General features: G+C 45.7%; 2 protein-coding genes across 2 annotated transcripts in view; one reads left to right on the top strand and one right to left on the bottom strand.

The window, feature by feature from the left end:
- The window catches only part of LOC149360696 (26S proteasome non-ATPase regulatory subunit 6-like), a 139,817-nt gene that overhangs the window by 81,030 nt on the left and 43,678 nt on the right, over positions 1–15,109 (bottom strand). The gene's annotated exons all lie outside the window — the stretch shown is intronic.
- The window catches only part of LOC149360694 (uncharacterized), a 93,103-nt gene continuing 78,708 nt past the window's right edge, over positions 715–15,109 (top strand). The window contains exon 1 of the mRNA XM_089572469.1: positions 715–1,337. The gene's annotated coding sequence lies outside the window, so the exon portion shown is untranslated. The remainder of the gene's footprint in view (positions 1,338–15,109) is intronic.

Raw genomic sequence — 15,109 nt, 5'->3', positions numbered from 1 at the left:
TAACTCGCTTCCTCGGATGGATGGATGGATGATAATATGACCATACGGATGGTCTATCAGCCGTACAGTAGCGCCGCTCATGGCAGTTTTTTTTTCTTTTTGCTCTCGGCAAACCGGCTTGGCGGGCGGCGGAGTGAAGTCGAATTAACCGACGCACGGCAAAATTTGTTCGAATTAACGAGAGTTTCGCCCCATAGACTCCTATGTATAATTGTAGGGACCTCGCGCGCGCGTCGAATTATCCGATTTTCCGAATTAACGGGGGTCGAATTAACGAGCTTTCACTGTATACGCTTGGGATACCGGCTTCGTTGCGGCCACCTTAAGGTGATTCTTACGCTCGTCATCGAGGCCATCGTCACCGCTCGTGACGCACTGGCTGAGAACTACAATTCGAGTGCGTGCTAAAACAAGCTGCTCGTATTTCGCGGAACAATCTGAACTCGAAAACACAGTTGCTTCTATCGGCTTCCATGTGGGCTCTTGCTCAATTGTGAAAGTACACGCGAGCAAGATGCGGCGAGTGCGAGCCGCTGTTGCATATCAGCTAAAGTGTGACGCAACTATCGGCGTAGTTTCGCAAAGCAGTTGATATCAAAGTTATCCGCTTGTACGGGTCACAGTTAAGCCCTCAGTTTCGTGTAAATCTCCGTCGAGCATGCCCGCGTCAGTCAAAGTAATGCATCGCAGCTGCTCTCAGTCTTACCGCTCACGTCCAACATATCCTTGATATGCACCAGCTTGAGGTACGGTGCATTTCTTTGCCCGTTTTGTCGCAATTAAGAGATTTTAGCTGGCAGCAAACGAAATTTCATTCCGTCAACAGCGTCGTCTGCGCCGTCGTCTGCTCCATCGTCTGCTAGAACATCCGGGGCACCCTGGGTGATGGGATCACAGGATCGCAGCTTCTACAAAAGTATTTAAAAGCGCTTTAGTGTTCGCACTTAATAAAAAAATAAATTTAAAACAATTGAAATATTTTTCTTCTGAACATAATTCAAATATTAGTAGTAAAAAAGCGCATTTGAGTTGCAGTTTTTCAACGACGCAAAAACAAGGGCAAAGCCGCTGGCGCCGGCGCCATGTCAGTGCGTGCGTTGCCTCACGTTTTGTGTTATTTGGATTTTCATGGCATTGTTTGAGTGCTTGTGCGGCGGACATGTGTGAAGAACAGAAGTGTGTTTTGGAAGCCAACGACGAGTATTACGCCCAGTCAACATCGGTGAGTTTGGACGGGCAAAGCCGTGAAGAAAGGCAGCGCTACGACGTCTTGTCATCTGGAAAGGCAATGAAGACGACGGCGCGGTTTTACTAAGCCTGGATGAGCTGCATGATTGGTGAGTACCGTCACCGCTTCTCTATTACTGATCTGTATTCACACGCGTTATTAGTGTGCGGCTATATAGGGATGGCAGTGGAGGCAGTCTGCGTGCGGTTGCCTCAGCTATAATGCGTTGCCTGAAAAGAACGGACGTATAGCCTGCGTGACAAGTCTTGCTTCATAGTCTATGTCTGCGTTTAGTACTCAGGTGCCGTGGTAAATAAAAATGCCACCAGAGATCACAGCAGAGTTATGCGGTCGCTTGCTAGCGCTGCGAAAAACTACAATGTTTACTACATTCAACTGGCATGGATTTGTACTGCGTAGAAGACGACGATCAGTGCCGCGGGTGAGAGCGCTTTTGCGTGGACAGCTGAGAACAGGCGAGGGAACTGACAACAGGTGATTTTGCTCGCGGCTGGTACCCATCGGATGGATTTGTGCTATTTAGAAGATTATTATGAGCGGCAGTGCTGCGCGATGAAGCACTCGCGCTAGGCGAACTGCGAACAGACGACGGATGGTTTTGCTCGGTGTTGGTGCTCATCGGATCAGTGCTTACTTCTTAATATTCGTCATGCAAATTATTTTGAAGACTGTGATCGCATGTGGAAGGCTGGCGCATATGTACTAGTCATTTGTAAACTTTTTATCTGTGCTTCCCCATTGGAACAGAATTTGGCAATATTATGTCAGTTAGGTCGTTCTTGTGTCTTCCCTGAACTGTAGGCGTCCATGCTTCCTCTCCTTCAGGGCACTGAACTGTTGGGGATGCAACTGGGGTGCTATGCCGGAAGGCCCGAGTTTGGCGCTCGCCCGAGTTTCATCCGAGTTTGCGATGACGGCAGTCAGTGAACGAAGATAGCGCGGAACGTGCGCAGGCAGCGGACAAGAAAATGTAGAGATAAAGCCACGTAAAGGCGATACAAGCGCACCCTGTGCGCCTGTTTCACACTTCAAACACAACACACTGCGCAATACCACGCCGCAGCGCTACCTGAAGTTAACAGCGCCATATCAGCAATCGCGAAATCGTGACTTCTCTGCTATCTATCTTCAAACTCGCCGCTAGCTGTTTGACACGCCTTTTCGGGCGCGTCAAAGGCGTGCATAGGCGTGTCTGCTCTTTCAGGCTCTATCTGTCTCTCCATTTCCGAACACGAAAAGCGTGCACTAGGTACACTCTGGTATCAACCCTTTCTCTTCTCTCGAATACGTTAAAAGGCGACAGATAATATTATGAACATTTTGTTCATTTCCAAGTGTATTTTAAAATCTGAATCCAATGAAGCGTTGTTGAAAAGCATAGCTTTAGGAAATTAACAAAGATTTGACACTTTCTGCCGCTAGTGGCGATAGTGAGGCCATAGCTTGCAACGTAGCTTGCATACGAACTAGAGCGGCAGCCGACCGTGCCGAAAACGAGAGCTCCTGCGCTGACACGCCGCCGGTAGCGCTGCCTTCGACTGGAAAGACTGGGTAACTACTACACGCTGAATCTGTCTTATTTTTCGGCCATTGCAATAATATATTTTATTGTGTCGTATATTAAAATATTAGTCATGCATCTTCTGGCTTGCATAATACACAAAAGCAAAAAACTGAGCTGCACTGCACCCCCGCGTCACTGCTGCTCTCTGCAGTGCCCTCAGGTGGAGTTCTCCGCTGCTACGGCCGCTGCCGCACCCCGCTTGCTTTTAATACCATTGCTTTTAGTACGCTCTTGGCGAGTCTCAGCGGTAGAAATTGGCCGTGCGAGCGTCTGTGGTGCGGTGTGAGAAAAAAATTGCTGTTTGGCTGTATTCAATGATTCATTACGTATACCTGTTGTGTGTGACGCCTCTTAAGTGCACTGCGGATGCGAAGAGCGTGCTACCCAGCGACACAAATCATCCTATGTCATCAGACGCTGACTAAAAGTGTGAAGGTGGTGGCGCGCGTATTTGCGTAGTATTTGTTTACGTCGCGCAATTCAAGGTTTTGCGGACTGGTATTGTCACTAACGTCGATCGCCGTTGTATACCGCAGTGACATCGCAATAATATCGTTCGGGCAGATGAGGGATCCTGTTTGTAATAATGGAATCGGACAGAGAAAGGTGTTACGGTTGTGAATTACGCAGTGCTTGCGTGCTGGAAATTACAAACTCTTTATCGCACTGGGTCTGGAGCTGCGACCGTTTGTCGATCCCGGATGTGTTTGACACATTGATGCTCAGCTTTATCACCGATGAAAGGACGGCCAAGCCAAACACCTGTGATGCGATGTTGTTGGAGTAGGGCGTGCTCCAAGCACCGTTTCGTCGTCGTGCTCCGTGTTTGACGCCTTGCAAGCAGTTGTGAGGCGCCGTCAGCGTTGTGCTGTGTGTTACGTGGTTGCAAAAGGCTATAGTGTTGTGCAATCTTGGTATGCGAGCGAAGAAATCGGCGGCTGTCGCAACGTTGCGTGTCCTTCGCAGAGGTGCTTAGATTAATTAGCAATGACGTCCTTTTTGCCTGTTACATTTCGGTGGTCAACATCGTCGATGTCTGTCAGCAATCAGCACAGCCGCGCAGCATACCTGTAGCCGGCAGGTATGTTGGGAGGGGCCCACCCATAGCGCGTACGCCTATAATTTATGTACGGCACGCCGGGGGCGTGACCAATGGTTTTGATTGACAGGTGAACTCGGAGCTAAACTCGTGAACGGTGAAGTGCCCCGAATTCATCTCGGGACTGTCATGGCGGCAGCAGCAGCAGCCTGGGTCATCGCTTCCTCTGACGGCAAATGTCAGTACGGCCGGCTGGACCCGTTTACTGCCATGGCCGACGACGAATTCCAGCGACATTTTCGCCTCTCCAAAACTTCGGTACGATGGCTGTGTGGAGAGTTAGGCGACGACCCACGCCTGCGGAGAGTGCGTACCGGGCCTCATTCGCTTTCGGTCGAAGGACAAGTCCTCTGCGCCCTCCGGTTCTTCGCGACCGGGAGCTTCCAGGGGAGCGTCGGCGCCGACCGCTTTATTGGACGCCACCAAAGTACTGTGAGCCGCTGTGTGAGGGACGTCTCCGACGCGCTTATCGACGCGGCTGTGCAGAAGCGGTGGCTCGCTTTCCCCACGACTGCGGCCGAGCGTGCGTATGTTAAGGAGCGTTTCCTTCTGCGCGGCGGCATCACAGACGTCGTGGGATGCGTCGACGGGACCTTCATTGGTGTAAAGGCCCCTTCGAAGTCCAGCCCTGGCGTGGTGAAGGCCAACTATTTCACCAGGAAGGCACATTATGCATTGAACGCAATGGTTGTAAGGACGCTCTGTTTTTGCTTTCATGCATGTCATGGTTAATGGAATGTTCTCCCATTTATTAGTGATAGTGGTCTGTGTACTGTGCAATGTCAGTGGATGATAAGGAACCCCATATGGTTGAAGTTATTGGCAGCCCTTCACCATGGCTTGCCTCATCGCTTGAGTTACTTTGGGGCGTTAAACCTCAAAAACTGCTTCCATTTACCCATAACTGAGCATTTTTACACACAGTGTAGATAATTTTTTGTTTTACCTCATGTTTGCGCATGTAATAAGTGCATGGATTTTTCCAGCTGTTTCATGCATGCATTTTAATGGGTTTTTAAACGGTAGCATTTGTGTCACTTGGCAGATTGCATTCTTATGCAATATTCATAGTTTGTTTTTGTGTAGTGTGAAGCACATTGACTTTCCTGCAGGTGTGTGATGCCGACCTGCGCATCCTTGACATTGATGCACGCTTTCCTGGCTCCTGCCACGATTCCCACGTCTGGGGCAAGTCTGCCCTCAGGCGGCACTTCGAGTTGGGGCTCCTGATTGAAGAAGGAGACTGCTTGCTCGGCAAGTAATTTTCATGAGCAGCTGGAGTACAACTGCATTTTATCTGATGACATGCAGTGCACAGAGTTTTTCAGTTACGGTTCTACTCTTGGCTTCAAGTACCTGAGACAATTCCTGTAATTGGTGAAATGTACTAATAGAGGAATGAAAACTATTTCTGACGAAATATTTTTGAAAGTGCAGACACATATTCCAGTGGTTAGCTTTAAGGAATAACGTTCAGGTACTTGTCTGTAACACTTGCTTTTTCAGATGCTTCCCCAGCAGTGCATGAAATACTCTGTCCAGTCAATAGGGCAGTTGGCTCGATGATTGAGCTGGACAACATGTATACTCCAATTCAAACATCAGGTGCAACAATGTCAAAGCTACAGCTTATGTTTGCACTGCCTGCACTGGAGATAAAGAATAGTTTGTTTCTTGCGGTGAGCAAAAAATAATAATTACTTCATCTGCACGTTTAATACATCAAACAATTGTCATAAGTTCGATAAAACTCATTTTTGGGAGCACCAGAATCTAAATCTGTAAATTTGTATTTTTGTTGTTTTTCTTCATGCTGCGTTTTCGATGCCCCACAACCCCGCCGCCGTACTCTTCGAGCTCACCTTACGTTTAGAGAAAATGGAGTCGTGCTCAGCGGTCTGGACGAGCCTCTATGCGATCATTTTGCCAGAACTAGTTTTTTTTTTCAAAATTTTGTACTTCGAAGACTCCCCAGCACGCTAAGCAAGTAATTACAAATGTGTACTCTTGTAATAAAATCCGTTCCTCGCAGAAATCTTTCCGGGATATCCTGACATTCTCCCCAGCAGAGTGATAAAGTCTGACTGAAAACTCAATCCGGTGCAATCGTTTGTTGCTCTTAATCTGCGGCTCTGTTGCTGACACAGTATAGTGGATAACATGCCAGGATACTTCTGAGGGGCACAGGAAAAAGTAATGTCCTTGGCAACTGCGAAAATGAAAGTTACAGACAGCCTGAATCATGCATAATAGGCCCATGCACCATTGTTTGGTTTGAAGAGAGTGGTTTTGAACCTGTTCTGAACAAAAAGCTGATAAAATAAAGTGATACTAAACCACCAAATGCTATTTAAACAAATTCAAAGTAGCGCAGTTCAAAAAAAGAGTGTCACGAGTGGGAATCAAACGTACACCCCCAAGTTTCCAGTTCCTGAGTTACCACTTAGACCCCTTAACCATGAAATCAGCGTGTAGGAACATGCCTCCCTGCTGCGGACTACTTGTGTAGCTTCCACAATGTTGCAACTGATGTATGAAATGGAGTTCTCTTGCATCTGGAGAGGACTCAGGTCGTTTCATACACTGCTGAGGATTCTGGGATGCGTAAAAAATTTAGCCCATAACAGATGTGTCAATAATTTGGCAAACACGCATGATGTCTCTCTCTTGCATCTGAAGGCAGTTCACTTCAATCCATGTACTGCTGAAGATTGAACATGTGCATGACAGTTTTAGGCAAAACAGAAACAAAACTTTTGGGTGGTCACCACTGAAGTGTGCCATGGCAACCTTGATTGTTTTATGAGAAAGTTGTTCCATTTCAGAATGCACATTTTTAGCAAGATTTTCATGCATTTATTAACTAAAATAAGATTGCAACTATAAGCAATTATGTGTTGTGTGATGTCAGCAAGCGTGGAGGTAGTTTTAAAGCACTCATCTGCCTGCATTGCTCTTGCATAACTTGCAAGCCGCTGCATTGACTCAGTGGCTATGGTGCTTGACTGATTGCCTGTAAAAAGTGGGTTTGATCCTGGCTACAGTAGTCCTGTTTTGATGGAGGCAAAAGTTAGAGGCTTATGCACTGTGTGATGCCAATGCATTTTAAAGAGCCCCAGGTAGTCTAAAATTCCAGAGCCCTCCGCTACAACATCCCTCATAGTCCGCATAAAACCAAACCAGCCTTATAAATGTTATAAATGTAGCTCACTGCATTATAGTGTCCCTTTGCGCTTGTGTGTTGTGGTATTTCTGTGGCTTGAAGCCTGTCAAATATTAGTCAGCTGGTCCGCGTTTCAACCTCTTCAAATTCTTTCATATGCTAAACAGCTGTGATCGTGACTGCAGACATATTGCCAACTGAGAAGCAAACTCGCACTCACGTGCTTGCATATGTTTGGCATGTGTCAACACAAATATTTATATCCGTTAGCACCTTACAAGAATAATTCAAAATAGCACCCTGATACCTGCTCGTAGCTTTACTCACTGCTCCATCAATCCATATTATATCAATTTACACTTACATGCACTTGCACAGACTCCCACTTTTGTGCTCTGCTCATATGCTGGTTCTAGAAGGGTATCACCTGTTCATGATCTTTGGAGAACTTGTTTTAACGACTTCTGACTTAATCTCTAGGTGAAAACACACTCGTTCACAGTTTACAGTTGTACAGTTGTTCACAGAATTCACAGTTGTACATGAGACAGAAATTTTTGAAAGCCAGTTCTGTTATGATCTGCGTTTTTTACATCTTAAAAAAAAACAAGCCGTAATTGTTGTTTCTAGACCTGCTTCGCTCTTTAGGCAGCGCTGCAAATGGATGAATGGAAATTAGGACCGCCCCCTTAGACACAGGGTGCGGCCACTTGCCACCATTCTCAGACTTTTTTCTTTATACTCCCGTTTGCTTTCTTTCGGGCTTGATAACATGATAATATTAACTATATATTTACATTTTCTTTAAATACAAATCCAGTTGAGTTGTATGTTTTACCAGTATTTAATCCGGCACCTATATCCATATGATGCTGCCCTGCCTTTGAGCCACCAATCTTCCAGTTGCTTTTTGTTGATGTGAGCTGTAGATTCAGTCACATCATGTTTGTTGTATCTAAGCCCTAGGGACTCAGGGAGAGTGGTTCTTGCCCTCTGCATTTTTCACGTCCTTTAAAGCTCGGCAGGTGTTTCTCAGTCTTGGTTTCCTGCATACGTACTGGAAAGCTTTCTATTGCTTGTCTGCCGCTGTGACTCTGCCGCCGCTCTTTCTGTAGAAATCTTTGGGTACTTAGCTGCACACCTGTTATTGTTTAATTCTCTCAGGTTTTCCCATAGGCTGATTTGCCCTTAGCTTCCCAAAATACTTCAGACGATGCCCAGCTTCCGTGCAGCATTTATCGGTTTCAGGTGAAATACAACCACATCATCTACTAAGGGAGCTAAGTGATGCATACCACTGAGGCGGGAACTCTGGAGGACCTCATGCATTGAAGGCTTTGCTGTATGGAGCATGTGCCACAGAGAAAGGAAAATGCCTTGCTTGAATATGTATGCAGTGTGGGAGAACCAGACACTTATACTCTTCTCTGTTATTTACGCATACAGCCCGAGCATGCAGACAAAGCTACTGAGATGGGTTCTACCGTTTGGTGAGGATATAACTTTATATGCAAAGATACGACTTTTACTACCTAGCCACTTCTCGTTGTTTGTCGTTAGGTTACAACATTAAACATTCAAAACTTCAGTGTAGCAGACCTCTTGATTAGCTTAATGAGTTGCTGTCATGGCTTATGGAAAGCAAAATGAGCGGCATAGCACCTATAATTTTCCTCCACTGGGATGTCTCGAATGTGAGCAGACGGTATTCTATTTGCGATTATGACGAAGTGGAGACTTAAGGGCAAGTAATGCACTGGGCAGACAAGTGACTCTCTTCTAACAGAACAGAGTATGTGCCAAGAGAAAGAAAATGCAGAGAAATATAGAGATCTAATAACCAGCGTTGCGGGCACTGAAAGACTTCAGTGCACAGACCAGTGTTTATTGCAATTTCTCGGAAAAAATTGTGGTATATGCTATTCCTTTATCACACACAGCATAGGTCTCTATGATGTGGCTGTGCGTTCTGCACTAATTCCAGATTACTGCACCCTGGCCCTCGATTTGGCTAGCGCAGCGTGCATCACCTGCACTGGGGCACTTCACTTGGCATTGTGCAGTCCTTCTCATATGCGAGTTCTCTGCACACCTTCACTTGGGCCGCTGTTAGTTCTTTCTGTGCAAGAGGGCATGGGGTGCTTGGCGTGCTTGACAAGAGACGACTCCATGGTTGAGCTGTATTTATTTAATGTCGTTTCCCGTGCTAGGCAGCCATGGAGACAACACGCTGCATGGCGGATTATACTTATAAAAGATGCGGAAAGCACAGTACTGCTGCATTTTAATATGTGGGTGACCAGAATGTCAGTGATGGTTCTCTTCAAATTGTTTCTTTGTGTAGGGGGCCAGCTCCTTATCAGCATTCTTCATATGCAGCAACGTCAATGGCCCCTCCGCTTGCGACTCGTTTTCAGATCACTAGTCAGCCTTTGAAAATCACTCCAATGCTACAGTCTGCTGATAATGAACGCCTGTTGTGCAGTCCAAATAGGCATCTAGTTTCAGAAGCTGGCGAACAACCAGACACTTTTTGAGTACTGGCGACGATCAAGCTGAACCACGCGCACAAACTGTCGAGGGCTCCCATGATAATCTGCATAACCTCTTGAATTCAGAGTCCAAGTATTTTATTATTACTTGTTCTTGCACATTTTTCAACAAAAGGGCTGAGGCAAGTTCTCCATTACTTTACGAAATGACCAGTTTCATAGCCACTGCTACGAAATACGCCACACGGATGCAGCGTTTAATAAAGTTAGCCCAATCGCGCGCACATATGTACTTACACCACAAACGCCAACACCCGACCACAGCAGACAAATGTTTCTGCACTTTTGTGCTCGTTTTGGCTGCTGCACCAAGATCACTTGTGACAGGCTGTCAATTATTCACCTTGAGCAAGCAATAAACATTCAGTTGTTAGTCTAGCTATCTAGTTAATCATCTTTATAAGCACCAAGAATGGCAGTGATATTATGTGCATGTGGGGGCACACTGCCTTTACAGTAGTGCTTACTCATTTGTGTCCAACTTTCTCAAGCTTATCTGCTGTTTCTCTGCAGGCGACAGTGGCTACCCATTGGAGCCGTGGCTCCTAACTCCTGTGGCAGGTCACCCATCATCGCCATCACCAGAGGCAGAATACAACAGAGTGCATGCAGCAATGCGCGCAGTCGTGGAGCGCTGCATTGGCGTCCTGAAGGCAAGATTCAGGTGCCTGCAGAAGTACCGCACGCTGCACCATGAGCCTGGACGAGCCGGTCACATCGTTACGGCATGTGCAATTTTGCACAACATCTGCCTTGCTGCTGGTGAGGCTGTGGTAGGTGGTGATGACTGTGAAGACAGTGATGACTCTGATGATGACGATGAGCAGCTGATTCTGCCGCTCACACCATCTACGACTCCGCCTCTATCGCAGCAGGCTCGACGCCTCCTATTTGCCCGAGGAAAGGCCTTGCGCGACTCCAAGTTGCGACTTTTCCAGCAAGGCAGGCCTCAGCGTCTCAGCTACCTCAACAAAGTGAGGCGTCGCATGCGGCGTCTTCGTGCCACATAGTGTGTCTGTGTGTGCCAGAAAGGGTGGCCGCATGATGGAAGGCCTGGTCACCTGGTGCTTTGCTCCCTCAACGGTGTCTTCATTCTGTCACTGGAGCAGTTGATGCCACCCGTTGAAGCTTCTTGTAACTAAGTTTCTTTTTTTAATCAAGAAAACTTGTTTCCTTGAGTGTTAAAAATCAAAAGATGGCAGTTGTGTTAAGAAATATTCCTTGAATAGGTTTGTTGGTTTGCTGGGGTTTAACGTCCCAAAGCAACTGAGGCTATGAGAGACGCCGCAGTGAAGGGCTCCGGAAATTTCGACCACCTGGGGTTCTTTAACGTGCACTGACATCGCACAGTACACGGGCCTCTAGAATTTCTCCTCCAAAGAAATTCGGCCGCCGCGGCCGGGGTCGAACCCGCGTCTTTCGGGTCAGCAGCCGAGCGCCGTAGCCACTGAGCCACTGCGGCGGGGTCCTTGAATAGGGAATGTTAAAAATATGCTATGTTTTAAGTGGAAATTAATAACTGCAAGCAGGTACTATATTCCGCTACGTAGGAAGAAGGCATGTTTCACCTCTGTAGCTTCCATTACACTGCCAAAAATTGCTAACGCGGAGTATAGCAGTGTGTGTGCAACTTCTGCACTCGTGCATGGGTGGCAGTTTATGCGTCCAGCTTCGCTTCTGACTTCAGTGTACAGCTGCAACTCAAATGTGCAGTTTTTTGTGCTTATAATGAACTATTTCTAATGCACTGTCCACATATGTGATGGTGGGCTATGGAGAAAGGACAGGTTAGGCCGGAAAGTGTCATTTACACAAGGTGAAGTCAAAGACCTATTTTTCAAGCATTTTATGGCAGATAAGCCAAGCACCAGGCAAGGAGAAAGCTTGTTACCAGTGGTATCATCAGAGGGTATCCGGCGGCACTGGGTTCAAACACAGCACCTCCCGCTTGTGAGGTGGATGCTCAACCACTAGGGAATCGCTGTGGTGCTGTCCACATATGTGGACACGACCTGTGCACTATCAAATCTTTCATATTCAAGGTACAAGTTCCACAGACGTGAATGCACAAAATGCAGTAAAAGCTAGAAAACCTTGTGTATAAAATAGTGGTTTAAGCATGTTTGCAGGAATCTGATTCGTTAAATTTATGGCACCATGTCTTCCGGTAGATCTAGCTCGTCTCATGTATCATTTTTTGTTCACTTGTTCTGTAAGCATGAATGCTTGCTTGTTTACATAATGGTACATGGTGATTGGGATGAGTCGAAGTAAGGGTGGTTGACATTTTAAAGATAATGTATTCATGACGCAGATATGTGAGGACCCAAATGTTTACATGATTATCAGGGAAGATCAAATTCTTTGTAAACCTGTCATGTTCCTTCCAAAAATCTTTAATTGTAGAAATGGTCCTTTCATTGGAATGTAATTCACTCTTGAAAGGCTATAATGTGCCAGTTCATGTAACCTCATCAATGGTAGAAATGAGCTGATAGAAAAATAATGTAGAAATGCAGGGCCGTTAAAAAAGAAATACTATTTTATAAATGAACTTTTATTTTTGTCACCTGTAATGTCAAACTTGACTATCGCCAACAGGTTTACTGTGCAGAGTAATTTGTTTACTAGACGAAACACAAGCTCCCATCACAACCTATACCCAAGACCAAGCTGTCTTTGCTTTGTCTTGACACAGTATCTTCACGCTATAGTCTGCAGTCCACTCCGAATGGGAAGTACGTACTGGATCCCGTCCCTTTCAGGCAGCTCTTTGAATGTTTGACCTTCCTTTCCTATAGCCCCTCCTGTGGCGTATAGGGCACGTCTCTTTGGCTTTCTCACAGATTTGTATGCCTGCATGTCATTAAAGTCACTGCTCAGTTCAAGGCATCCCATGATGCTGCAGTAGGGTACAACTTAAGAAAACAGCAGATGTTAACACTGGGCTACAGTATGTGGCATTCTGTATTACTCCAATAGCTGATCAGAACTGTAAATGAAATCAGCTTTTTAATGTTTTAGTTTATTAAACAATCCAGATATCAAAATTCTAGAGGTTGTAGTTTTTTCTTGTGATGACCATCTTGTTTATGCAACAGGATAAGTTTTAGCAACCGGCCAATGTTTGGTCGTGCAGGGTTTCTGTGCAGCGGCCATGATTGTGGGCAAGGCCTTACAGCAAACGTTAGGTGTAACAGAGTATAGTGGATGCTCTTTAAGTGTATTGCAACACAAAAGAACAAAATGCACGATTGCTTTTCTTTGTGTATGAAAATAACACTACATATGAGCCCCTCGAGGGCCCCACCAAAGCCCATTGCATGAAAATGGAGACAAAAATGTGATGTTGCCAAAGAGTAAGCTGTGGTAAATTGAACTCAAGATGGCATCTTGTAATGACAAAGCGTTCAGTAACACACGCAGTAGCTTTTGGGGACTCAAAACATAGTCTGTAGATGAAAGCGTCATCAGGTTGCACAGCTGCTGAAGAATTTGCTGCTGTGTTGCTAGTGGTTTTTTAAGTGTGTCCTCTATTCATATCATTGGTCTTTAATTTACATTTCTTTAAAATACAATGAACAAACAGTACAGTGAAATCAGTGCAATGACACGTGCTGTCAGGGAGAGAATTCCCCAGGACGCAGGAAAAGCATTCTAGGCACACAGGCGGCATTACTGCCAACAAACATGCGATTCCGTTCCCCACATTCAAGTGCATGAGTTCAACTACCATGTCCAAAAGTTTGGATTGGATCAGCTAACAACAGAGCTATCGGATTTGTTTTCTCGTTATTGCGCACTGGACACTTTTGTACCCAATAGTGTGTGCTGCATTGCCACCTTTATTTTTTTTTCATTTTCGTGATTCGCTGCTTTCAAGCATTATAGAGTGCGTTTTGTCCTAGACCCCTAGGCGGATATTAGAATTGTCTCATTATGCACAATTCAGTAAATCTCTCTGTTGAATCAAATAATCTTGAATAAAGAGAACAAAAGGAAATTTCTGCGTTTATTTTTCTTCCTGTGGCTGGGCTCTATCAGCAGCACATCCACAGCAGGGATGGCCGTCTTGTGTAGTTTTCAGTGCTGCCGTCAAACCTTCAATGGCTTGCGCCTGGCGTTCGCCTGCAGTCGCCACTGCTGCTGAAAGCTGCTGCAGTGCTGACGTCAGCGCAGCCGTCTGGCGGTCCGTAGCCTGGACATGTGAAACATTGTGGGGAAAAATATATGTAATTGTAGAATGAATCAAACACGTATCAGACCTGGGAGTAACTGCATTTGTAGAGACAGATACAACAGCCAATTATGTTCTGCCATTGTACCAAGCCTCTTCAATGCTAGACAGTACACATACGTGCGAACTTAGGGAGATGCCTCAAGGTTAGCTATAGTTTTGATAAGCACTGCTCTCTTTGTCAAAAGAAATTTTATCGGAAATTGTGTCATCAACTGAGATATACTGACTCCCTGTTGTCCTATTATTTCCAGATTATTCTTAATCTTCTAAATTTGGCTTCCCTGCTGGATAGTATAGAAGTCAGCTTATTTACAAGGATAGACAAAGCTTGCAATACTTTCCCAATTATAGAAATGCAGGTTGCTCAAGGTGATGTGTTACAAATATCCGAACAATGTGCACATTGCACTTTTAGATGTCATTGATACACTAATGCACATCGGGCACAACTATGCCAAGAGATGTGAGCAACAGTAAAGGTGTTAAGAAGGCTGACATAGTATCACACCATTAAGCACAAGATCACGAGGCTGTCTGAGGGTCTTGAATTGAATTATGGTTTCAAAACCCAAACACACAGTTTGATTACAGATTGGTTTGTAAGTGCGATACATGCCTGTGCAATATCTGTCCGAAGACCCTCCACCGCCTCAGCCAACCTTTTTTGGTCATTGGCTATGGTTGTTAAGATATCCTTTTGGGGGGCGGAGGCACCACTGCGATGGGTTGTAGTCCGTGGCACTGTAGTTATAAAGAGCAGAAATGATAACCTTTAGTAATACGTGCCGGAGGGCTAGTTTCGTAAAAGGACTTGCAACAAACAGACAGCACTCAGTATGCTTGTCCTGTTCTCATTCTATGTGCTGCCTGTCTTGGCACTAAGTCCTACAAATACAATGGCCCACAAAGGTTTGCACAACACAGTATGGTATGCTGCATGCACAGTAGTTGCTGTCCACTGTTAATTTGCAAGAGAACAGAGCACGAACACTGGTGCTTGATCTTTATGGCTAGTCAGAGAACAGGGCGAATGCGTCTACTAGCTGGCAATGAACAGAGAACAGTGAGTTGTGATTGACCGACTCTGAAATCTTATGCACAAGTTTCATACAAAACTCCCATGACATGCCTGATATCGAGTGCTGCAGTGGGACTGCTTGGATGCTCGACTGGCTGGTCGAGGGCTGCGGCTCCTGCAAAACATTGTCAAAAGAAGTGCATAAGATGCATGAAGAAAAGCAA

Source organism: Amblyomma mixtum, chromosome 2, assembly GCF_055824585.1.
Source record: "Amblyomma mixtum isolate Tamu chromosome 2, ASM5582458v1, whole genome shotgun sequence".
NCBI lineage: Eukaryota > Metazoa > Arthropoda > Arachnida > Ixodida > Ixodidae > Amblyomma > Amblyomma mixtum.
This window is presented reverse-complemented; position numbering and strand designations above follow the sequence as displayed.